This window comes from Phyllobates terribilis, unplaced genomic scaffold, assembly GCF_046119375.1.
Source record: "Phyllobates terribilis strain yellow unplaced genomic scaffold, ASM4611937v1 Scaffold_4__5_contigs__length_816908805, whole genome shotgun sequence".
Classification (NCBI taxonomy): domain Eukaryota; kingdom Metazoa; phylum Chordata; class Amphibia; order Anura; family Dendrobatidae; genus Phyllobates; species Phyllobates terribilis.
The window spans coordinates 130,839,168-130,864,766 of NW_027362764.1; positions in this window are offsets into that span (position 1 = coordinate 130,839,168).

Sequence of the window (25,599 nt, forward strand, 5' to 3'; positions counted from 1 at the left end):
CTCCTTTTCCATTTTGTTGCAGTGTGTCGGTCATGCTATTCACACTAGGTCTCTGTGAAGAATAGTATCAGGCTAAGTGCCCACGATGCAGAAATGCTGCATATTTTTTCCGCTTCTCCCTGGCAGAAAAACGCATGCGGATTTTACATGCGTTTTTCCAGCCAAGGATAAGCCATTGTCAAGCGTTTTTGCATGCATTTCTGCATGCGGGTTATTAAGCGCTTTTCCAAGCGATTTTAGCATCACTTAGAAAAGTGCTTGACAACTTGGTCACACTATATAAATCCATGCAACCCGCATGGATTTATATAGTATGACCAAGTAATAGTTTAAAAAAAAGAATAAGAATGGTAAAAAATAAGACCTGCCATGACGTCATTTAGTCATGTGACAGGTCACGCGACTGCTGACGTCAATTCCTTTCACACCACCACGACCCATACAACAGACCGGACGCATCGCTGAGGAGACTGGGGGCCATCAGAAGGTAAGTATAATCTTTATTTTTTATGTTAAATTCTTTTTTTTAACAGGTTCTATGGTACCTGGGTCTGGAGGAGAGTCTCCTCTTCTCTAAACCCGCGTACCATCCCCACATTGAACCGTATGATATCCGCATGGGCACATGTGCTCATACGGATATTATGCGGTTCAATGCAAGTCAATGGCGGCAATTACGCTGCGTGTCCGCAAAATTAATGGACACATGCGGATTATCATTGGGGACCATGGGGCACGTATTACGAAGCGTTTTTTAAGTGTTTTTGCTGTGGAAATTCCATGTCAAAAACGCTTCAAAAATGCATAGTGGGCACGCAGCCTCTGTAAACTACCGGCCTGTTATTTAAAACCGTGGTTCTCTGTCAGACTTATCATTTATAACCGCGTTCCAAAATCATCCATTTCTCGTGAACGTGGAAAATATTGTACTCCATTTAAAATGGGCAAGGTGCATGGCAAGGGACGGGAAAGTGAACGTGATGGTGATGGTGCATGCAGAGGACGGGACCGTGGTAAAGCTGAAATTGTGCCACAACAAACACCCACATCTTGTCGCTTGACCTTCCTGTCCCAATTACTTGGGGACCGCAACACTGAACCCAGAGCAGTGTCAAAAGGTTGTTGGTTGGATAGCTGATAATGCTTCCAGTCACCACCACCACTTTGTCTTCCACATGGTCAAGTCTCAGTAGCCGTGAGTCTGGACCACATATTCCTCACCCTGATCCTCCTTCCTCCCACCATGCCGAGTGCCCAGAGGCAATTGATCTCACACTTGGACACTAAGAAGAGCTGTTCACTTTTCCATTTGTAGATTCAGGCCCCTCGCCTGGCCAGCTTCAAGCGAGTCAAGAGGAGAACGCGTGTAGCGATGCCCAAATATTTGAGTAGCCACGGTCACACGAAGGCAACAATAGGAAAGTACAATTACTGTCGCAAGAAGTGGATGATGATGATGAGACACAATTGTCAGAAAATCAGGAGGAGGACCAGGGTGCAGAAGTGGAAGACGAGGTGGTGGATGCTACAGTAACTGACCCAACCTGGCATGGGGACATGCAGAGCGAGGACAGCAACGCACAGGGGGAGGGAGGCGTAGCACCACAACAGGCAGGAAGAAGCAGTGTGGTGGCCACAGACACAAGGGGGGAAAGCGTTCCCCGTAACACCAACATGACGGAAGTTGCCAGTACAACTGTTAGGTCTTTCCGAGTCTGGTTATTTTTAAAGACTCTGCAGATAACCCCAAAAAGGCCATTTGCACCACCAGCCATGCCAGCATCATCACGGGTAGCAAAACTAGCAGCCTGACCCCCACCAGCATGTTCAGGCACATGGCAGCAAGGCACCCGACTAAGTGGGCAGAACCCCAGGGTCCAGAAACAGTGAATGTGGGTGACAGCACTGCTTCTTCTGCTGTTGTTCGTGTACGCCAATCCCCTGTCCATGGCACATGCAAAGATGCCTCCCGCCCTGCACGTGTCGTTGCACACTCTCAACTTACACCATCAGCAAGCCACATCCCCGTCTTTGTCCCAGCGTAGCGTTCAGTTGGCCCTACCTTAGTCCTTGGAACGCAAGCACAAATACGCAGCCAACGCCCTACAGGCCATACTACAAAATTCACACATTTCGCAAATGCTTGCACTCAAAATGTTGCCTTTTAGGCTCGTGGAGACGGAAGCTTTCCACAACCTGATGGCGGCGGCCATCCGTCGGTACTCAGTCACCAGCCACCACATTTCTCCCGGTGTGCCGTCCCTGCATTACACGAGCACGTGTCCCACAACATTAGCCATGCCCTCAACAACGCAGTTACTGGGAAAGTCCACCTAACCACGGACACCATGGACAAGTGCTTGTGGGCAGGGACGGTACATCTTGCTGACGGCACACTGGGTTAATATAGTGGAAGCTAGGACCTAGTCGGACCTTGGGATAAAACACGTCCTCCCGACGCCAGGGATTGCGGGCCCTAGGTCAATCAGGGTTGCCCCCACATTCTACAGTTCATGCACCTCCTCCTCCTCTTCAGCCTCCATCTCTGAAATGACCACATCAGTCACAAGCTGAAAGCGCTGCCTCGGCCATGCGGCAACAGGCTGTGCTGAAGCTTATATGCTTATGTGACAAACCACACAAGGCTGAAGAGTTGTGAACAGCTCTGAAAGAGCAGGCAGATCAGTGGCTGACTTCTGACCCTACAGCCAGGCATTGTCATGTGTGACAATGGCCGGAACCTGGTGGCGCCTCTGAAACGAGGTGAGCTCACACACGTATTATGCCTGGCCCAAATGCTTAACCTCGTGGTTCAACGATTTCTCAAAACCTACCCGGATCTGCTTGTCAAAGCACGCCACTTGTGTGCCCATTTTAGAAAGTCAGCTACAACTTCTGCCGCCCTGGCTGTGCTTCAGCAGCATTTGCAGCATTTGGAACTCTACATTACAGATGTTGGGAAGGATTTGTGAGCAGAAGAGGGCAATTGTTGACTACCAGCATAAACAAGGCCATCGGTATTCAGGTCAGACTCCACACATAAGACCTCAGGAGTGGACATGGATGTCAGACATCTGTACCATCCTCCAAAACTTTGAGGACTCCACCGAGATGGTGAGCAGTGATGACGCCATAATTAGCGGCACCATCCCACTTCTCTGTGTTCTGAAACGCTCTGAAACGCTCTCTGCTCACAATTAAAGAGGATACATTGGAGGCGGAGCACGATGAGATGGAGCAAGGAACCATACAGTGTGATTCCACACAGCCCAACCTCATCTCATCGCAATGTGGATGGGTGACAATGAGGAAGAGGAGGAGGAGGATGAAGAACAGGAGCTAGTTTCCTGCGCTATAGACAGTACTACCTGCACAACTGTCATACCGTCTGTTCAGCGTGGATGAGCTGAGGACCGGGAGGAGGCGGATGAGGAGGAGAGCATGGTCAGTCATCCTCTTGGTGAGGACACGGAAGTATTGCTTGTTAGTAGTCTGGCACACATGGCTGAGTTTATGTTACGCTGCCTTTTCCGTGACCCTCTCATTGTCCAAATTTTGGGTAACAGTGATTGGTGCTTGGTGACACTTTTTGGCCCATGCTACAAGGAGAACTTTCTGTCTCTTATTCCCACGCAGGACAGGCCTAATAAAATGGGGCAGTATGAGAAGGCCCTTGTTGCGGAATTATTTTAAAAATTCCCATCTGAAAACGTTGGCGACAGAGGTCACAGTTCGTTGGACAACCAAGGAGTACAGGCGAGAGAGGCACAAATGCAATCCAGCAGAGGCAGGGGAACACTGTCAAAGTTCTGGGACAGTTTTCTCAGCCCCTCCCATCGCACGGGCCCTGAGGTGCGGGGTACTCTCACAAGGAGGGAAAAATGTCGGAAGATGGTGAGGGAGTACCTTGCTAACCGTACCAACGTACTCCGTGATTACTCTGTGCCTTATAATTATTGGGTATCCAAGCTGGACACCTGGAATGAACTGGCTCTACGCCTTGGAGGTCCTGGCCTGCCCTGCTGCTAGCGTTTTGTCAGAGCGGGTTTTTAGTGCCGCTGGTGGAATTATAACTGATAGGCGCATCCACCTGTCAACTGAAAAGGCTGACTCTTATAAAAATGAACAAGGGCTGGATTGGGCCAGACTTCTCAACACCACCGAATGATAGCAACGTAACATAAACTCAAATACAGTGTATTTTTTTTTTAGGTCTAACTCTTTTCCAATGCACCTTTGTCTTCACACCCAGACATGGGTATACGCTTCCTGATTTTGTCTATTTGCTCTTGTCCTCCTTCTTCTCCTCATCCTCATCCTCCATCACCATATCACCACCATATCTACCATATCACCATATCTACGTCTCTTGCAAGGGACATTGGAGTTCCTCCAAATTCTTGGCAGCCCTTGCATTCATTGCATAGGCAAACAGTATGGGAGACCCACTTCCTAATAATGGGAACATTGTTTTCAGGAGGCTCTCCAACCTCTACGTCTCTTGCAAGGGACATTGGAGTTCCTCCAAATTTTTGGCAGCCGTTGGACTCACGGCATACCCTATAACTGTATAGCAGACCCTCTCCTTTCTAATGGGAACATGTCGTTACTGTGGCCCAGCTCTATGTGTCTTTAAATTGTTAATAGGGTTTTTCCTAAATTTTGGCAGCCGTTGGACTCACTGCATACCCTATAACTGTATAGCAGACCCTCTCCTTTCTAATGGGAGCATGTCATTACTGTGGCCCAGCTCTATGTGTCTTTAAATTGTTAGTAGGGTTTTTCCTAAATTTTGGCAGCCGTTGGACTCACTGCATACCCTATAACTGTATAGCAGACCCTCTCCTTTCTAATGGGAACATGTTGTACTCGTTACTGAGGCCCACCTCTATGTGTCTTTAAATTTTTATTGGGGTTTTTCCCAAATTTTGGCAGCCCTTGCAGTCACTGCATGGGCATTACCACTATAGGAGACCCACTCCTTTATAATGGGAACATTTTTTTTTTACTGAGACCCTCCTCTATGTCTCTTCAAATGGGTATTGGGGTGCGTCCAAATTTTTGGCAGCCCTTGCAGTCACTGCATACCCAATTACAGTATAGGAGACCCACTCTTTAATAATGGGAACAACAAAGCATAGCCAACTGCTGGCCCTTTAAGAATAGTAAGGGCCGCATGATGGCCCTATAAAAATAGTGTTTGTGACTTTCAGAGTCCCTCCATCATAAATGAAACAGTATGTGTCTGATGATGTCTCACACTCCACATTGCCAGATAAGGTTGTAAAATGTTAAAATGACATTTCCCGGTGAATGCATTTTTCACCATTGAAAGCAATGCAAAAGTGCAAAAACACATCAAAAACTCTACGTGTGAACATAGCCTAAGGTGTGGAGGAGCATTTTTGTTTTTGTATATTTATTTTGCCTTATATACAAGTCATTATCCTGGAAAGGATGTCCCTTAAAATTTTCCCCAGGAAAATCCATTTTGGTTTCATTTTTGCATGTTTTATTGTGAGTCTGTAAAAGTGGCGTAATACCTCTGACAACATTGTTGACAGCAGTGACCTGGGAGTCAGAAATGCTTCCAGGGGTCTTCCCCATGCTGTTCCCATGTCATTTGAGCACTGTTCCCATCGATTTGGGCAATTTTTAGGCCCTCTGCAGACCGCCAGGGGGAGCCGCCTGAAAAATGCTCGAATTTCCCATAGACTTACATTGGGCTCGTTGCTTGGGTCGAGCACCCGAGTATTCTAATGTGCTCGACCTGAGCAACGAGTACCCGAGCATTTTAGTGCTCATTCATCACTAATAGGTATCCATGGTTACGACCACTGACCGCTAACTAACTAACAACTGTCACTATATGAGTGGTCATTACCATGGATACCTATGCTACTGCAATGTCCTGAAAATAGGGTAAGTGACATAGCGAATCAGAAGAACTGTACTTTACTTAATTTCTAATTGGAGGTATTTGCTAATATTATTATTACACCTACTACATAGTGGGATAGAATCTTGGAGATGGAATACCCCTTTAATCATTAAGGTTTATGAGAATCCGTGAAAAATGGAAAATGTCATATGTGAGTTTTCCATCCGTGTTTCATCCATTTTAAAATGATCCATTATTAAAGGGGTTGTTGAAGTTTGAGGTTCAAGTCTGCAGTCACTCTGTGTGACTGCAGAGTTGTGAATCCTCACAGTGTGCACAATGTACGCAGTCAGGATTCCCCGTGAGCGGGCTGGCACGTGACCGCAATACATGATCTGCATACATGTGGCCACATTCCGACTAGACATGTTCAGCCTCTCTCAATTCACTTGTATTGAAAGAGGCCGCTCATGTCTAGTTGGCATGTGACTGCATGTATGCAGATCACATACTTGCGGTCACAAGCCAGCCCACTTAGAATCATAGAATCATAGAATCATAGAATGGTAGAGTTGGAAGGGACCTCCTGGGTCATCTGGTCCAACCCCCTGCTCAAAGCAGGATTCACTAGATCATCTCAGACAGATGTCTGTCCAGCCTCTGTTTGAAGACGTCCATTGAAGGGGAACTCACCACCTCTCGTGGCAGCCTGTTCCACTCATTAATCACCCTAACTGTCAAAAAGTTTTTTCTAATATCTAATCTGTGTCTCCTCCCATTTAGTTTCATCCCATTGCTTCTAGTCTTTCCTTGTGCAAATGAGAATAAAGATGATCCTTCTACAATGTGACAGCCCTTGACATATTTGTAGACAGCTATTAAGTCTCCTCTCAGTCTTCTTTTTTGCAAGCTAAACATTCCCAAATCCTGCAACCGTTCCTCATAGGACATGGTTTGCAGACCAGTCACCATTCTGGTCGCTCTTCTCTGAACTTGCTCCAGTTTGTCTATGTCTTTTTTAAAATGTGGTGCCCAAAACTGTACACAGTATTCCAGATGAGGTCTGACCAAAGAGGAGTAAAGACCGATAATGACTTCACGTGATCTAGACTGTATGCTTCTGTTAATACATCCCAGAATTGTATTTGCCTTTTTTGCTGCTGCATCACACTGTTGACTCATGTTCAGTCTATGATCTATTAGTATACCTAAGTCTTTTTCACATGTACTGTTGCTTAGCTCTATTCCTCCCATTCTGTATATGCTTTTTTCATTTTTATTGTCCAGATGTAGTACTTTGCATTTTTCCCTGTTAAAAACCATTCTGTTGGTTGCTGCCCACTGCTCCAGTTTATTTAGGTCTTTTTGAATCCTCTCTCTCTCTTCTCTAGTATTAGCTATCCCTCCTAGCTTTGTGTCATCAGCAAATTTAATCAGTTTACCCTCAATTCCTTCATCTAAATCATTGATAAAGATGTTGAACAATACAGGTCCCAGGACGGAGCCCTGTGGTACCCCACTTGAGACATTCATCCAGCTGGATGTGAAGCCATTTACAACCACCCTTTGAGTCCGATCACTAAGCCAGTTATGAATCCACCTAACAGTTGCCTGGTCCATTGCATACTTGGTCATTTTTTCAATAAGGATGATGTGAGATACTTTGTCAAATGCTTTGCTGAAGTCAAGATATACTATATCTACAGCATTTCCCTGATCCACCCAGTCAGTGATTCTGTCATAGAAGGAAATTAAGTTAGTCTGACATGACTTGTTAGTTACAAACCCATGCTGACTCTGGTTAATCACTTCATTCTTATCCATGTACTTACATACATGTTGTTTAATAATTTGTTCAAAGATCTTTCCTGGTATAGAAGTCAGACTCACCGGCCTATAGTTCCCTGGGTCCACCTTCTTCCCCTTTTTGAAGATAGGAACAACATTTGCTCTTCTCCAGTCTTCTGGGACTTCTCCTGTTCTCCAAGAATTTTCAAAGATTATGGAGAGTGGTTCTAAAATTTCTTCTACAATCTCCTTCAGTACTCTGGGGTGTAATTCATCTGGACCTGGAGACTTGAACTCATTTATGTTAGCTAAATATTCCCTCACAATCTTTCTGTTTACTGATAACTTGGATTCCTCTATTCCTTTAAAAGGACAGTGAAGATCAGTTGATGTTACATTTTCTTTCTGAGAGAAAACAGATGCAAAATAGGAATTAAAAAGTTCGGCCTTCTCAACATCCTCTCTTACCATTTCTCCATTTTCATCCTGTAAAAATCCTATAGCATCTTTGACTTTTCTTTTACTTTTGACATACCCCCAAAATCCTTTTTTATTGCTTTTGACATCTCTTGCAAGCCTTAATTCATTGTCAGCTTTAGCTAACCTGATACGTGCCCTACAGGATCTGCAGACTGCATTATAATCTTCTTTAGATATGCCTCCCTCTTTCCATTTAATAAACATTTCTTTCTTTCTTTTTAGCATGTGTTTAAGTTCTGTGTTCATCCATCCTGGTTTCCTTAAATGCTTCCCATTCTTCCTACTTTTCGGGATTGTTAACGATTGTGCTTTGAGAATCTCATTTTTAAAAATTTCCCATCCTTCCTGGACATTTTTGTCCTTAAGGACATCCAGCCATTGGATCCCTCCTATTCTCTTTCTGAGTCTCTTAAAATCTGCCTTTCTAAAATCTAACCTTGAAGTTTGAGTCTTCACATGTCTTCCTCCTCTAGTTATCCAAAATTCTATAATAGCATGATCGCTGCCTCCTAGGGTCCCAGCCACCTTTACCTCCTCAACCATTTCCTCCCTGTTTATAAGAATTAGATCCAAAGTAGCAGATCCCCTTGTTTTCTCCCCTACCTTTTGGAAGATAAAGTTGTCAGCAAGAGAGGATAAGAATTTGCTTGACCTGTTAGTTTTACTTGAGAGAGATTCCCAACAAATGTCTGGATAGTTGAAATCTCCCATGACCACTACGTCATATTTTTTGGAGAATTTGGTCATTTGATACATAAAGAGTTCATCCATATCTTCAGCTTGCCCAGGTGGCCTGTAGTAAATGCCTACAATGGTGTCCTTTCCGTTGTTCTCTCCTTGTATTCTTACCCAAACAGTTTCCACAGAACTCCCAGTCTCTGAAGCTTCAATCTCTGTGCAGATATACGCTTTTCTAACATACAATGCAACACCTCCTCCTCGTTTATCAAGTCTGTTTCTTGCAAATAAGTTGTATCCTTTTAGCCTTTTATTCCAATCATGTGTATCGTCCCACCAAGTTTCAGTGATTCCAATGACATCATATTCCTTTTCCTGCATTAGTAGTTCCAATTCTCCTTGTTTGTTGCCCATGCTTTGTGCATTTGTATAAAAACATTTTAGTTTGTGATTGGTTTCTCTTCCTCCCATATTTTTATTATTTAGATTTTTTTGTCTTTGTTCTTCTTTTCCACTTCCAGTAGCAGAGATCTCAATAGTATTTGTCAGCTGTATGGCTTTTTCTGGCCTTTTGCTTCCCTTCCCACATTGTTCTAGTTTAAAGCTCTTCTGATGAGTGTAGCAAGGCGACTTGCGGTATTCCATGCATGTATTCCATGCTCCATGCATGTATTCTGTCTTTTGTAACTTCTTTTAACCACTTCAGGCTTCAAAAGCCGTGAAGTGGCTTTAAGAAGTGACCTGCCCACTCATTCACTATTTTATATGTAACATTAAATTAAAAAGATGCAGACATCAAAGCAGCTACAATAATGACTACAGAGATGGCAAAGAAGATGCTTTAGGAAAGATAACCCTCTATCACAGTATGTGCACATACCCTTAGTATCACTATTTTATTCTGCAATTGGAATAATACATTATTATATTTTTATTTTTAGATTTTAGCAATATTTCTGTGCATGTAATGCATTACCTTGTCACAAAATATACTGATAATGGAGACATATAGCTACCATCTGATCAGGACAATAAGAATAATCAAGAATAATCACCCAGGATTAGTGTTGAACGATACCTTCCGATATCGTGAAATATCAGATCGGATTGGATCGGACCGATACCCAAAAAATATCGGATATCGCCGATTCCGATACCGGAAACCAATGCAAGTCAATGGGACACAAATATCGGAATGAAAATAAACCCTTTCTTTCCTTGTAGGTTAATTCTACATGAAGGAAAACAACTAAGAATAATGTAGAATGTATTGGGGGAGGTGGGGGAGACATTAAAGGTATAGAGGTTTAGCCCAATCAAATGGAATAGCAGGAATTTTTTTTTTTTTTAAGACGTTCGGAGTTACAAAGATATTGACTATGTTAAGCTTTTTTATATTTTGTCAGATATTTATGTTTCACTACTTCCATGCTCTTCACCTTCTTTTTTACTTCTCCCACACTTTCTCCTTCATCATCCTCAGCAGCAGCAGCATCTTTTTCATCAACTTCTTCTTCACCTTATTCATCTTCTTCTTCACCTTCTTCCTATTATTCTTTTTTTTTACATTCTTCATATTCTTCTTATTCAACTATTATTCTTCTTCATATTCTACTTCTTCATCTTCTTCATATTCTTCTTCTTCATCATATTCTTATTTGTGACAGGCATTCCTGTAGTTGTTATCCCTAAAAGTTTGAAGATTACACCTTCCGTTCTGCCTGTCATAAAAAATTTACAACAGGATTTGTCCGCGTTCAGTTTGGCCTGCAGCAGCAGGTCTTTTCCAGGGGAACCACGAGGAGGAATGGACTCACCCCCATACACTGCTTAGTCTTCTTCTGCTTATAATTTAGATAATATCTTTTGCTCTGATTTTTAGTCTTATGCTTAATGTTCTTCTGCTTTTTGTTCTGCAGCTTCTTGTTCTTCTGCTTCTTGGTTTTCTGTCTCTTGTTCTTTTGTATCTTGGTGGTTGTCTTCTTGTTCTTTTTCCTCTTGGTCATCTTCTTCAGGGTCATCTTCTTGGTCTTCTTTGGGGTGGTCTTCAGGGTCATCGTCTTCAGGGTCGTCGTCTTCGGGGTCCTCGTCTTCTTCGCGGTGGTCTTCAGGGTCGTCGTCTTCGGGGTCCTCGTCTTCTTCGGGGTGGTCTTCAGGCTCGTCGTCTTCGGGGTCTTCGTCTTCTTCGGGGTGGTCTTCAGGGTAGTCGTCTTCGGGGTCCTCGTCTTCTTCGGGGTGGTCTTCAGGGTCGTCGTCTTCAGGGTCGTCGTCTTCAGGGTCCTCGTCTTCTTCGGGGTGGTCTTCAGGGTCGTGGTCTTCGGGGTCCTCGTCTTCTTCGGGGTGGTCTTCAGGGTCGTCGTCTTCAGGGTCGTCCAGAGTGATTACCAAAAACCATTTCAAAAAGCTTGAACTTGCAAATGTAGCAGAATGTACAAGAAGGCTGAGGAACTTCTGAAAACCAGCTGACGGTACTGGAGCCCAGATGGGTAGCGGAAGGTACAAGAGCCAATGAAACTACCAAGAACCAGCTGACGGTACTGGAACCCGGTTACTAAGCAGGAGGTACCTGTGCCAGAAAGCACTACCAAGGACCAGCAGACGTTGGTGGAACTCGGATACCAAGAAGGAGGCACCTAAGCCAAAGACACTGCCGAGAACCAGCTGATGGTACTGGAACCCGGATGGGTAGCAGAAGGTACAAGAGCCAATGGAACTACCGAGGACCAGATGACGGTACTGGAACCTGGTTATTAAGCAGGAGGTACCTGTGCCAGAAAGCACTACCAAAGACCAGCAGACGTTGGTGGAACTCGGATACCGAGAAGGAGGCACCTAAGCCAAAGGCACTGCTGAGAACCAGCTGACGGTACTGGAACCCGGATGGGTAGCAGAAGGTACACATGAAAAAAAATGTAGCAAGGCCGCGAGCCGGCCGGCGTTATCGAAACCCACAGTCCTACAGGGGGTGCTTGTCCTATTGGCACTATGGAACCTGCCTTCATTACCAGATCCCGCAGCCCACATAGGAGTCACCTAAACTGCAGGCACCATAGAGTCGGCTAACCCGACCGCAACACGACAGGACAATGTATTGGAGGCAAAGTGACGTTGACACTACCCGGAAACAGCTGGCGTGCTGGAACCAGGCTGGGCAGGAGGGAGTACCCGTGCCAAAGACACTGCCGAGAACCAGCTGACGGTACTGGAACCCGGATGGGTAGCAGAAAATACAAGAGCCAATGGAACTACCGAGGACCAGCAGAAGGTACTGGAACCCGGTTACTAAGCAGGAGGTACCTGTGCCAGAAAGCACTGCCAAGGACCAGCAGACGTTGGTGGAACTCGGATACCGAGAAGGAGGCACCTAAGCCAAAGGCACTGCCGAGGACCAGCTGACGGTACTGGAACCTGGATGGGTAGCAGAAGGTACACATGAAAAAAAAAAGTAGCAAGGCCGCGAGCTGGCCGGAGTTACCGAAACCCACAGTCCTATAGGGGGTGCTTGTCCTATTGGCACAATGAACCAGCCTTCATTACCAGATCCCGCAGTCCACATAGGAGTCACCTAAACTGTAGGCACCATAGAGTCGGCTAACCCGACCGCAACACGACAGGACAACGTATTGGAGGCAAAGTGACGTTGACAATACCCGGAAACAGCTGGCGTGCTGGAACCAGGCTGGGCAGAAGGGAGTACCCATGCCAAAGACACTGCTGGGAAACAGCTGGCGGTGCTGGAACCCAGGGTAAATACTAAAAATAGAGAGGAGCCAGAGGCCTAATTGGAGCAAGTTTTAAATTAGTAGTAGAGTGGATGTGGACAGAGCAGGAGAATTTGCCGGACACACAGCAGGGGATCAGCTGACGTTACTGAACCCCAATAACACTGGAGCAAGTGTTGACTGTGCAGACGACACTTCTGAGCAGCAACTGGCGGTGTTGGAGCTCAGGGATAATACTGAAAACAGAGGAGCCAAAGGTGTAGTTGGAGCAAGTTTTAAATTAGTAGTAGAGTGGATGTGGACAGAGCATTAGAATTTGCCGGACACACAGCAGGGGATCAGCTGACTTTACTGAACCCCAATAACACTGGAGCAAGTGTTGACTGTGCAGATGGCACTTCTGAGCAGCAACTGGTGGTGTTGGAGCTCAGGGTAAATACTAAAAACAGAGTGGAGCCAGAGGCCTAATTGGAGCAAGTTTAAAATCTGTAGTAGTGTGGATGTGGACAGAGCAGGAGATATTGCCAGGCGCACAGCAGGGGATCAGCTGACGTTACTGAACCCCAATAACACTGGACCAAGCGTTGACTGTGCAAACGGCACTTCTGAGCAGCAACTGGCAGTGTTGGAGCTCAGGTTAAATACTGAAAACAGAGTGGAGCCAGAGGCCTAATTGGAGCAAGTTTAAAATCTGTAGTAGTGTGGATGTGGACAGAGCAGGAGATATTGCCGGGCACACAGCAGGGGATCAGCTGACGTTACTGAACCCCAATAACACTGGACCAAGAGTTGACTGTGCAAACGGCACTTCTGAGCAGCAACTGGCGGTGTTGGAGCTCAGGGATTACAGTTCAGGTGGTAGAAACATGAACACAACAGGAGACCTGGATACTGTTGCCAACCAATTATTTATTCTGGAAGAGGACTGGCAAATTCATGCGAGATCCAGGCCTTGTTCATTTTCCGAAAAGTAAGCCGGTCAACGTTATCGGAGGATAGGCGCATGCGACGGTCTGTTAGTACACCATCTGCGGCACTAAAGACGCGTTCCGATAATACACTAGCAGCAGGGCAAGCCAGCACCTCCGATGCATACTGGCTAAGCTCTGGCCATGTATCCAGCTTAGAGACCCAAAACTTGAAGGGGGAAGAGCCATCTTGGAGTACACTGAGAGGGCAAGACATGTAGTCTGTCACCATCTGACGGAAACGTTGCCTCCTGCTGACTGGAGCCATCTGTGATGGTGTAGACATTTGTGGCGGGGACACAAAACTTTGCCACATTTGGGCCATACTGGTCTTGCCTTGTGCTGAGGCCCTGCTTCTGCTCCCTCTTTGTGCAGAGCTTCCTCCACTGCCTCGACGCAGTGAGCTGCTTTGTAAAGCACTAGTGTGGCACCCCAGGGGTCTGGTCTCCACAGTAATAGCAATGTTATGTCTGAGAGCAGGTGGGAGGTCTCTTGGTCAGGAATCCTATGCATGCCACACCTCCTGCCCAGTCCTGGGAGGGGAAGAACTTCCCCTATATAAAACTGGGGCTGAGGCAGGCTTAGAAAGAAGAAGAGTAGAGAGAAGAGGAGCAGCTTAGGAAAGAAAGATCAGGAGCTCAGTGGGAGCAGTGCTAAAAGGAATCAGGGGCTGGCAGCTGAAGAGCTCGCCCTGATTGAGAAGTTACCACCGGACCCGGAGTCCGAGGCTGTGGGGATTAACCTTGACCCAGCAGCAGAAAACGACCGGCAGGGGATTTCAGGTCCTCTGGCCAAGAAACCCGAAGGCACGGTCACACGCGTGGGACCAGCACCGCCGTCGTGGAGCGGAAGCCACTAGAAGGCCCCGAGTCACCGGCCATACGGGTGAGCACCACACGGTACACTCAGGGACGTGGGCTACTTTTACCCGCTTCTAGCAAGGTAGCCAAGAAGAGTACAGTTAGTTGGGGAGGCCTATAACTCCGCCTGGTCAAGGGGGATCCCATCTGCTCAAGGACTGACCAGGCACCGACCGCTTGCCAGTACTCCGGGAGGGTCTATCTTTGTCACCAGTAAAGACCCTGAACTACACCGCATCGTCTCTGAGTGGTTCCTGCTACCCCCATCATCCACGTCGGCTGCCCTGAGGCCATACCCCTCCCGTTGGGGGTTATACCATCCACGCTGCACCATCCTTCCACCGGCCTCAGAGGTCTGCCCTGCAGCGGCAGCTCCATAGCTGCATTCAACGGGTGGCGTAGTCGTCCTACATCTACTGCTAATCGCCACTTAGTCTGACTCCCTGGGCACGGACCGGGTCATCGCCACGAGACTACTACCCCTATCCGATCCGGCTCCGGGTAGGCTCCCGCGTGCGCAACGCTGCGCGACTCAGGCCCAGGGGCGCGTCAGCTTTTGGCGTAGTCGGCAGGATTTCGTGCCCGCAACCACCGGGTACTGCGTGCCTGAAAAAAGAGACTTTTACACTTACCTGTGGCGAAGATTCCCGCCATCCGGCGCCATCTTCAGCCTTCTTCCCGCCATCCGTGAAGATTCCCGCCATCCGGCGCCATTTTCAGCCTTCTTCTCGCCATCCGTGGAGTTTTCCCGCCGTTGGACGCCATCTTGAAGACGCCGCGCGGGAAGAAGAGGGGCGTGGACTCCAAAAGCGCGCGAGAACTGAAGCCCCGCCTCACGTCCAGACGTCGCGTAAGGTCCTGGAAGGAGCCCAGCAGACGCTGACGTCACAGGAGCGCGACGGAAGGTCCTCAACCCTGACGATCCACTGCGGAGCCGCGGCCTACGGAAGAGGATCATCGCAAGGTAGGCCACGGTCCACTAGGGGGGAGGAAGATGTCGGATACGGAGGAGAGCTTCACTGCCTCAACCCCCGCCAGCGCCAGCGCTGCTGCAGTCATGCCTTTTACCATGCCCTATATCCTGGGAGCAGCCTGGCTACCCCAATACTCAGGGGAGTCACATACCCTGAATGACTTTAGAGAAAGGCTGGATAGCCTCTTCCAGGTGTACCCCCTCACAGAAGAGCAAAAAGTGAGCATCCTGGTGGCCCAACTAACCGGGGCAGCCCAAAGGGAGGTAAAGTCCTGGCCACCTGGGAGGAGGACTGTCGCGGGGATACTAACCCGGCTGAGGGACACCTTTGATACCCGCACCTCAGCCGAGATTAAGCTTAAATTTTATGGGTGCAAGCAGCGAGCACATGAGAGTATAAGGGACTATGCACTAAACCTACAAGAGGCCCTGAGAGCCATTAAGCAGACCGACCCCGACAGCGTGGGAAACGAGGACAGGCTGTTGACCGAACAATTTATAGAGGGACTATATTGCAATGTCCACCGAACCCAGTTGCGGGCCATAGCCTTACAGGATCCTCATCTGGACTTTGCACAGTTCAAGGACAGAGCCATCCGGGTGCTCCGAGAACCGGCACCGGGTGGCGTTGTGACCCACAGGCGCCCAGCTATCACTTACCACCAGGAGGCGGCGCCCTTGTCGGCAGGGCCTGTGGGGGCTGATGCGCAGGCTTTGAACAATGACCCGGCTCCAGACCTGCACCATCAGGTCCAAGAGCTAGCTAAAAGCGTTGCTGCGCTAACCCGAACTGTGCAGTCTTTACAGGTTTCCACTCCAGGGAAGATCCAGCTGGCATCCGGACCGGAGGACATCCCGTGGCGTCGACCAAGGAGGACCCCACCGGCCAGAGGAAGACCCAGCGACCGATACAACGAGGACGGACAACCCATCTGCCGCCGCTGCAATCAACCCGGACATATGGCAAGGTACTGTCCTTTAAACTGGCACAACCTGGGGTAGAGGGCCAACCCCCAGGAAAAAGATCACCAGGCCCATCGAACTGGCGCGACAAATATGTGGGAGGACGTCCAGTCTTGCCTGTGGTACTGGATGGCATTCCTATGAGTGCCCTACTGGACACCGGGTCACAGGTCACCACCATCCCGTACGTGCTCTTCAAGCAGTACTGGAATGACTCGGATATAACCCGCTACCCTGACGACGACTTGAGTATCATTGCCAGCAATGGTCAACCCGTGCCGCAGATCGGATTTAAAGAGATGACCATTAAAATCGGTAGAGTCGAACTGGCAGCACAGGGACTGATCATTGTGGACATTGACAAGCGCGAGAGTCACCCAAAGATAACTCTAGGAACTAATGTGATTGAAAATTGTCTTGCAGAGGTGATTTTCATTTTACAGTAGGTTGCCAAGAACGCCAGCTCCGGCCAGCAGCGAGTGCTCCAGAAAGAGATCCGGGCACTGATGCGACGGCAACAAGTGGAACTCTCCGGCGGTGAGATTGGTAGCGTAAGAATGTGTGACCCTTTCCCTATTGCCATACCCCCGAAAAGTGAAATGATGATTTGGTGCCGGGCAGCTATTGGTCTGAGAGGTAGAGATTACCAGGCCATGGTAGAGCCAGTCTACTCAGACAGTAGGCCCACCATTTTGACAGCCCGGGGGGTAGTTGATGTACGCCATGGGAGGGTACCCGTTCGCATAATAAATATTGGGAAAAGGGAAGTATACCTGCCCCGGTATGCTACGCTAGCCAAATTATATACTATCAACCAAAATTCTATACAGTCTGTGGAACCCTTGCCTCCATCTCATCCGGAGGAAGGTAACGGCTCTGAGAAAATAATGGAGGATTGGTGTCAGCAACTACATTTGGGTACTGACTCCACTCCCTCCCACCAGAAACAGGGAGTCTACCGGGTGGTTCAAGAGTACGAGAGAGTGTTTAGTAAACACCCGTTAGACTTCGGGCGAGTCAAGGGGGTAGAACACCACATCCCCACGGGAGACCATCCTCCCATAAAAGAGAGGTATCGGCCCGTACCCCCTGCACACTACCAACACGCCAAGGGGATGCTTAGAGACATGAAGGAGGCTGGGGTAATCAGGGATAGCTGTAGCCCCTGGGCAGCTCCACTAGTCTTGGTCAAAAAGAAAGACAACACCATGAGAATGTGTGTAGATTACCGGAAAATTAACCGTATCACACACAAGGATGCGTACCCCTTACCAAGAATAGAGGAGTCTTTGGCTGCTTTAAAATCTGCTAACTTCTTCTCCACCTTGGATCTCACTAGCGGGTACTGGCAGGTTCCTGTAGCAGAGGCGGATCGGGAGAAGACCGCATTCACCACCCCGATGGGACTTAGCGAGTTTACCTGCATGCCGTTTGGACTCTGCAACGCACCAGGAACCTTCCAGCGGTTGATGGAGTGCTGTCTGGGACACCAGAACTTTGAGACGGTCCTGTTATACCTGGACGATGTCATCGTCTACTCCAAGACCTACGAGGACCACCTGAAGCACCTGGCGGAAGTGTTTGAAGCTCTGGCAAGTTACGGCCTAAAGGTGAAACCTTCCAAGTGTCACCTCCTGAAGCCAAAGGTGCAGTACCTGGGACACGTGGTGAGTGCTGACGGAGTGGCTCCCGACCCTGATAAGATCACCGCAATTAAGGAATGGCCAAGCCCCTCCAGCGTAAAGGAAGTGAGGCAGTTCCTCGGGTTGGTAGGCTACTACCGAAGGTTCATACCCGGTTTCACCAAAAAGGCAGCTCCTATGCAAGACCTCCTGATAGGCCAGTCCAGGAAGGCCAAGAACCAGAAGCCGCCCTTCAGATGGGAGAAGCTGGAAGAAGAGTCCTTCCGCCAGCTGAAGATGGCCCTCACGGGGGATGAAATCCTGGCGTACCCTGATTATAGCCAACCCTTTATCCTCTACACCGACGCCAGTAACATCGGGCTAGGAGCCGTACTGTCCCAGATCCAGCAGGGGAAAGAACGGGTAATTGCTTACGCCAGCCGAAAACTGCGACCCACCGAAAGAAACCCTGAGAATTACAGCTCATTTAAGCTAGAGTTCCTGGCAGTGGTGTGGGCAGTCACCGAACGCTTTAAGCACTACCTCGCTTCTTCCCGGTTCACCGTGTACACGGATAACAACCCGTTGACACACCTGGACACTGCAAGACTCGGTGCCCTAGAGCAGAGATGGATGGCCCGCTTGTCCAACTATGAGTTTACAATCAAATACCGGGCAGGACGCTCCAATACCAACGCAGACGCCATGTCCAGGATGCCAAACCTACCGGACGTAGGGGAAGATTCAGAGGGATTGGAAGAAGTTGAGCTCCCCGCGTTCCACCGTCATGGGACTATCCAGTATTCCCACCGTGTAAGAAGTAAGCAAACCGCTACGTTGAACCCCTTACCTCACTACAACTGGGTGGAGATGCAAGACAGTGACCCTGCCGTCCGTCTGGTAAAGGAGATGCTGACTCGGCCAGATGCACGCCTTGACCCAGACGCTCCGGAGGAAGCCAAGCAACTGTGGGCTGAGAAGAGTCGACTGTTCCTTTACAAGGGAAAGTTGTGCCGCAGAATGGTTAACTCCCGGACGCATGAACTAATCTGGCAAGTAGTGGTGCCAAGAAGAGACGCAGCTATAGTGATGGAGGCATACCACGACGGAGCTGGGCATTTCGGATGGAAGAAGCTGGAGTTCCTGCTGCGCGGGCGGTTCCATTGGGTAGGCATGAGAGGAACCATCGAGAGGTGGTGCAGAGACTGTGGCCCATGCAACTTAAGAAGGAGGGACCGTGCCAGCCAGAAGACTCCCCTGCGGTCCATCATCACCCGACAGCCGTTGGAACTGGTAGCCTTGGATCATGTAAAACTGACCCCAAGCAGAAGTGGCTACGTCTACGCGTTAACCATCGTGGATCACTACTCCCGGTTCTTGGTTGTCGTCCCCGTCAAGGACTTAACGGCTCACACAGCAGCTAGAGCCTTCCAGCAGCACTTCTGCCGTCCGCATGGATACCTGGAGCAGGTGCTGACGGACCAGGGGCCTGCCTTTGAAGCGGAGGTCTTCCAGGAGTTCTGCACCCTGTATGGATGCCGGAAGATAAGAACAACACCCTATCACCCGCACACTAATGGACTTTGTGAGAAAATGAACCAGGTGGTGATAGATCTCTTGAAAACATTGCCCCTGGAGGAACGCAGTCTGTGGCCTGAGAAGCTGCCCGACCTGGTGGACCTATACAACCACATCCCTGTAGGTTCCACCAACTGTACCCCGGCTTACCTAATGAGGGCAAGACCTGGTAAGCTTCCTGTTGATCTGGAAATGGGAGTCCTGACACCCGAGGACACTTCACCAGAAGCCAACTGGGACACAGAGAGGCAGCAGCAATACCGAAAAGTACAGGAGAGCGTGGAGCGTAGTCTCTGTCAAGCTAGGGAAAGACAAGAGAAAACCTACATCCAGTATGCTCCCGCTGTTCCCCTGGTGCCCGGAGAGCAGGTCTTGAAGAGGAAAAGACGGCTCCACAAGTTGGACGACCAATGGGAGAAGGACCCGTACACCGTACTGCCCTCAAGCCACGACAACCCAAAGGTCTGTACAATCAGTAAAGACGGAGGGGAAACCACAGCCATTGTATCCCGGGATCACCTAAAGAAGTTTCCCGAACAGCTACGGAACCCTGAAGAGGAACAAGAGGACCCTCGACCCGTAGAGGAAAGGGAAGATATGGTTAGTACTGTGCTCGGAGACTTCCCTCGGTCTTGGACTCAAGTCAATGGTGCTGTTGTGGTGCCCGTCCTCACGTTCCTCCAACCAGCATCCCAAGTGCCTACGGAGACACAGGTAGAACTGGAAGAACAGCCGGTCCAGGAGGCAGAAGGCCCCACACAAGCAGACCAGGAAAATCAACCCTCTGCTTATAGTGAGCCTGCCATACCCCTAGTGAGCCAAAGAGTCCGTAGACGGCTGCCCAGTTTACCCTTGACAGCTCCTATACCCTGTAGCTCAGGACCAATCAACCAGCTCCGTAGGTCCACTAGGGTCACTAGAGGCCAGCTGCCCATACGGTGGAGGATCTAAATTTTCAAGCTATTTTATTAATGTTTACCTGTTTATTGTTGCTTGTGTATAATTATGTGTTTCTAGTTATTTATAGGAGTCTTTGGTGGATTTACCGGGAATCCTTTGTGCATATAGTTGGAGCGTAACCCAGGACGGACTGAAAGACTGTTAAGGACTCGGGGCAGGACAGACCCCTACCTGGTTACGTCTCCCTGTGTTGGTGAAATGGACACCTTTGTTTTCTTCAAAGACTGCACCCGGTTGCGGACATGCCGTGACCATCCTAATGTGTTTTTCTTTATTGTACCGTTTCTGTTTTTACCTGTTATGTTTTACAAAAATATGTTTAGTCCCGGAGTACTAAATTTCACTAGGGGGGAATGTGGCACCCCAGGGGTCTGGTCTCCACAGTAATAGCAATGTTATGTCTGAGAGCAGGTGGGAGGTCTCTTGGTCAGGAATCCTATGCATGCCACACCTCCTGCCCAGTCCTGGGAGGGGAAGAACTTCCCCTATATAAAACTGGGGCTGAGGCAAGGTTAGAAAGAAGAAGAGTAGAGAGAAGAGGAGCAGCTTAGGAAAGAAAGATCAGGAGCTCAGTGGGAGCAGTGCTAAAAGGAATCAGGGGCTGGCAGCTGAAGAGCTCGCCCTGATTGAGAAGTTACCACCGGACCCGGAGTCCGAGGCTGTGGGGATTAACCTTGACCCAGCAGCAGAAACCGACCGGCAGGGGATTTCAGGTCCTCTGGCCAAGAAACCCGAAGGCACGGTCACACGCGTGGGACCAGCACCGCCGTCGTGGAGCGGAAGCCACTAGAAGGCCCCGAGTCACCGGCCATACGGGTGAGCACCACACGGTACACTCAGGGACGTGGGCTACTTTTACCCGCTTCTAGCAAGGTAGCCAAGAAGAGTACAGTTAGTTGGGGAGGCCTATAACTCCGCCTGGTCAAGGGGGATCCCATCTGCTCAAGGACTGACCAGGCCCCGACCGCTAGCCAGTACTCCGGGAGGGTCTATCTTTGTCACCAGTAAAGACCCTGAACTACACCGCATCGTCTCTGAGTGGTTCCTGCTACCCCCATCATCCACGTCGGCTGCCCTGAGGCCATACCCCTCCCGTTGGGGGTTATACCATCCACGCTGCACCATCCTTCCACCGGCCTCAGCGGTCTGCCCTGCAGCGGCAGCTCCATAGCTGCATTCAACGGGTGGCGTAGTCGTCCTACATCTACTGCTAATACACCGCCACTTAGTCTGACTCCCTGGGCACGGACCGGGTCATCGCCACGAGACTACTACCCCTATCCGATCCGGCTCCGGGTAGGCTCCCGCGTGCGCAACGCTGCGCGACTCAGGCCCAGGGGCGCGTCACTAGCAGCACTGCTCTCGGGTGGAATGGAGAACATGATGAAATGCACCAGTGCGTCTTGGTACTCCCGCATTTTACGCTCCCGGTTCAACGGTGTTATGAGGCTTTGTAAGTTGTCCTGGTAGCGAGGATCTAGGAGGGTAGACACCCAATTATCAGCCGTGTTGAGAATGTGGGCGATGCGGCGGTCATTTCTCAGGCACTGCAGCATGAAATCAACCATGTGCTGCAGACTGCCAACTGGCCAAGAAACGCTGTCCCCTGCTTGAGGCGTGATCTCTGCCTGCTCTGCATCACCCCACCCTCGCTCTAGATACTGACTACTAGAGCATTGTGTACCTCCCTCCTCTGGACAGATGTCTTCCTCCTCCATTGACTCCTCCTCATCCTCCTCACAAAGTGTCCCCTGCCTAGGCCTTTGTGAGGAACCATGTTGCGCAGACTGTAGAGAAGCAGATGGCATTTGTGACTCCTCATCCTCCACCTCTTCCAAAACCTCCGCCCTTAGTGCTTGCAATGTTTTTTCAAGCAGGCAGATAAGGGGGATAGTCATGCTGACTAGTGCATCATCTGCACTCGCCATCCGCGTGGAATAATCGAAGGCACGCAAAACGTGGCAAATGTCCTTCATAGAGGCCCACTCAGTGGTGGTGAAGTGTGAACGGCGCGCACTGCGACTTTTTTGCGCCTGCTGCAACTGCTACTCCATTACTGCTGCCTGCTGCTCACACAACCTCTCCAACATATGTAACGTTCAATTCCACCTGGTGGGTAGGTCACATATGATGCGATGTTCCGGAAGGCGTAATCAGCGCTGCAGAGCTGCAATGCGCGATCTTGCGATGCTGGAACGCCGCAAGTGAGCGCACTCTATGCGGACCTTGTGCAGCAGTGCATCAAGATCCGGATAATCCCTCAAAAAACTCTGCACGACCAAGTTGAGCACATGTGCCAGACATGGGATGTGAGTGAGGTTGCCTAGGCCCAGAGCTGCCACCAGATTTCGGCCATTGTCACACACTACCATGCCCGGCTGGAGATTTTCTGGCACAAACCACACGTCGCTCTGCTGCTTGATGGCATTCCAGAGCTCCTGCGCTGTGTGGCTTAGATTCCCCAAATAAATAAATTTCAATACGGCCTGGCCACGGCTTGGCCACGGCTGTGCTCATATCGGTCGTAACAGGTAACCGTTCACGGGTCGATGTGGAGGTAGCCCGTGAAGGCTCCTGCAGCGCTGATTCAGAGGAACTGGAGTATGAGGAGGAGTCAATGTGTACAGACTGGATTCCTGCAATCCTTGGAGTTGGCAAAACACGTACAGCGCCACTCTCAAGATCTGTACCCGGCTCCACAACATTTACCCAATGGGCAGTGAGGGAAAGGTATCGTCCCTGTCCATGCTTACTGGTCCACGCATCGGTGGTCAGGTGGACCTTGCTACTGACGGCGTTTTGTAGCGCATGTTTAATTTTTCCCTCCACATGCTGTTGCAGGGCAGGGACGGCTTGCCTGCTGAAATAAAAGCGGCTGGGCACGTTGTATTGTGGGACTGCCAATGCCATAAAGTTACGGAAGGTGTCAGTCTCCACCAGCCTGAATGATAGCATTTCAAGGGCCAGTAGTTTTGCAATGCCAACATTCAGAGCCTGTGCTCGGGGGTGGTTTGCCGAGTATGGGCGCCTTTTCTCCCATGCCTGTGCTAACGATGGCTGTAGACTGGCCTGGGAGTGTGAGGATGACAGGGAAAGTGGTCCTGTGGGTGGAATTACACTGTGTCTCTGTACAACAGTGCCAGAGATTCTTCCATGGTGATCCTGTGAGGAAGCCGAACCAGCTGTGTGTGAGCTGGAGGAAGAGGCTAGAACACGAGCTGAAGAGGTGGTAGGTGGCGCTGTAGGTTGGCCTAGGTCTTCAGTGTGTCTTCGTAACTCCACCACATGCTTGGTCCGCACATGTTTCCACATATTTGTGGTATTGAGGTTGCTGACACTTTTCCCTCTTTTCACCTTCTGATTACACAGCTTGCATTTGACAAAGCAAATGTCATCTGCAACTGTGTCAAAAAAGGACCAGGCACTGCAAGTCTTGGGAGCGCCCGTTTTGGGTTTTAGAAGAGGCATGCTCCTAATGGGAGCCGAAGTGGAGGCTACAGGCAACCATGTCTGCCCCCTCCTTCTCCCTCCTTTTTGGGCCGTTCGGGGAATCTCTTCCTCAGAGCTGCTCCCACCACCTTCCTGTCCCTCACGCCATGATGGGTCAAGGACCTCATTATCTACACCACCCTCTTCAAACAACTGCTTCTCCTGGGTAGTCTCGACAGCACAGTAAGCACCAGAAAGTGGCACCTGAGTCTCATCATCACATGCGTACTGAGGTGTGCTGCTGACCATAGGCACTGGCCCACCCGCCTCTTCAGATTCAGAGAGAAAAAACGGTTGCGCATCACTGCATACTACCTCTTCTTCAAATTCTAGAATTCTTCTTGGCTGGCCCCCTCTTTCCAAGTCAAGAGATTCAGAGAACAGAAGTAGAGATGTCTCCAGTCCTGGGCTCTCTGACTGCCTGGGCAATTTGGCAGGTGGTAAAGAGACAGATGGGTTCTCTTCAGTGCTCAGGACCTGAGAGGATCTGGAACTAATTGAAGTCGATGCGTTAGCTGCCAACCATCCGACAACGGCTTCAATTTGGTCCTGCAACAGTGGGGTATGGCGAGCTCCTACAAAGCTGCGCATAAAGGACTGTTCCCTGGTAAAACTGGGAGATGCTGAGTCACTGGTGCCCGCAGCAGGCACAGAATCCCCACGTCCTCTCCCTGCAGGCACAGAATCCTCACGTCCTCTCCCTGCAGAAACTCCACGCCCACGCCCTCGACCACGACCACATGCCTTACTCCCTGCCTTCTTTATCTTGGTAGACTGATAAAGATAGGCAGAAAAGTAGTAAGGGCTTAGTGTGCTTATTCCTGAATAACTGCTAACAGGTATAAGATACACTAATTTTATAAAGTGTGGACTAGACTTTAATATGAGCTAATGTGGCCTACACAACTGTAAAGTGGAGTGTTTGGTGAACTTTATTTAGGTTTTTTTGTCACAAAAAGACACTGGATGTGCCCAAAGAAGTAATACCGATAGTATCACAAACTTTTTGCAGCTATTACAATGCAGGAAGGTAACCTACAATGCAATAGATGAGGCTACAAAAAATAGGTATTAGTATTAGCTAATCTGGCTGGGGCTGCAGGGCACAAGGCTGCAGAAAGGCTCCTCTATCTACTCCTATATAGTGTGTTTGGAACCAATCTAGCTGGATACGGATGGAACCACCACACTAATAGGAGAAATCAGGAAAAATTAGCAATTAGCAAAAAAGGACAATGTATGAGGCAGTGACGCACGCTGAGCGGACTACAACCGGACGTGGCTGCAGCACACACTACAGCGTGAGCGGCAATCACACACAGAGACCTTGCAGACAGCCGTGAACAGTGCAGAGCACTGTGCACTAGCGCTGCAAGGCAAAATAAACCTTCTCTATCTACTCCTATATAGTGTGTTTGGAACCAATCTAGCTGAATACGGATGGAACCACCACACTAATAGGAGAAATCAGGAAAAATGAGCAATTAGCAAAAAAGGACAATGTATGAGGCAGTGACGCACGCTGAGCGGACTACAACCAGACGTGGCTGCAGCACACACTACAGGGTGAGCTGCACTCACACACAGAGACCTCGCAGACAGCCGTGAACAGTGCAGAGAACTGTGCACTAGCGCTG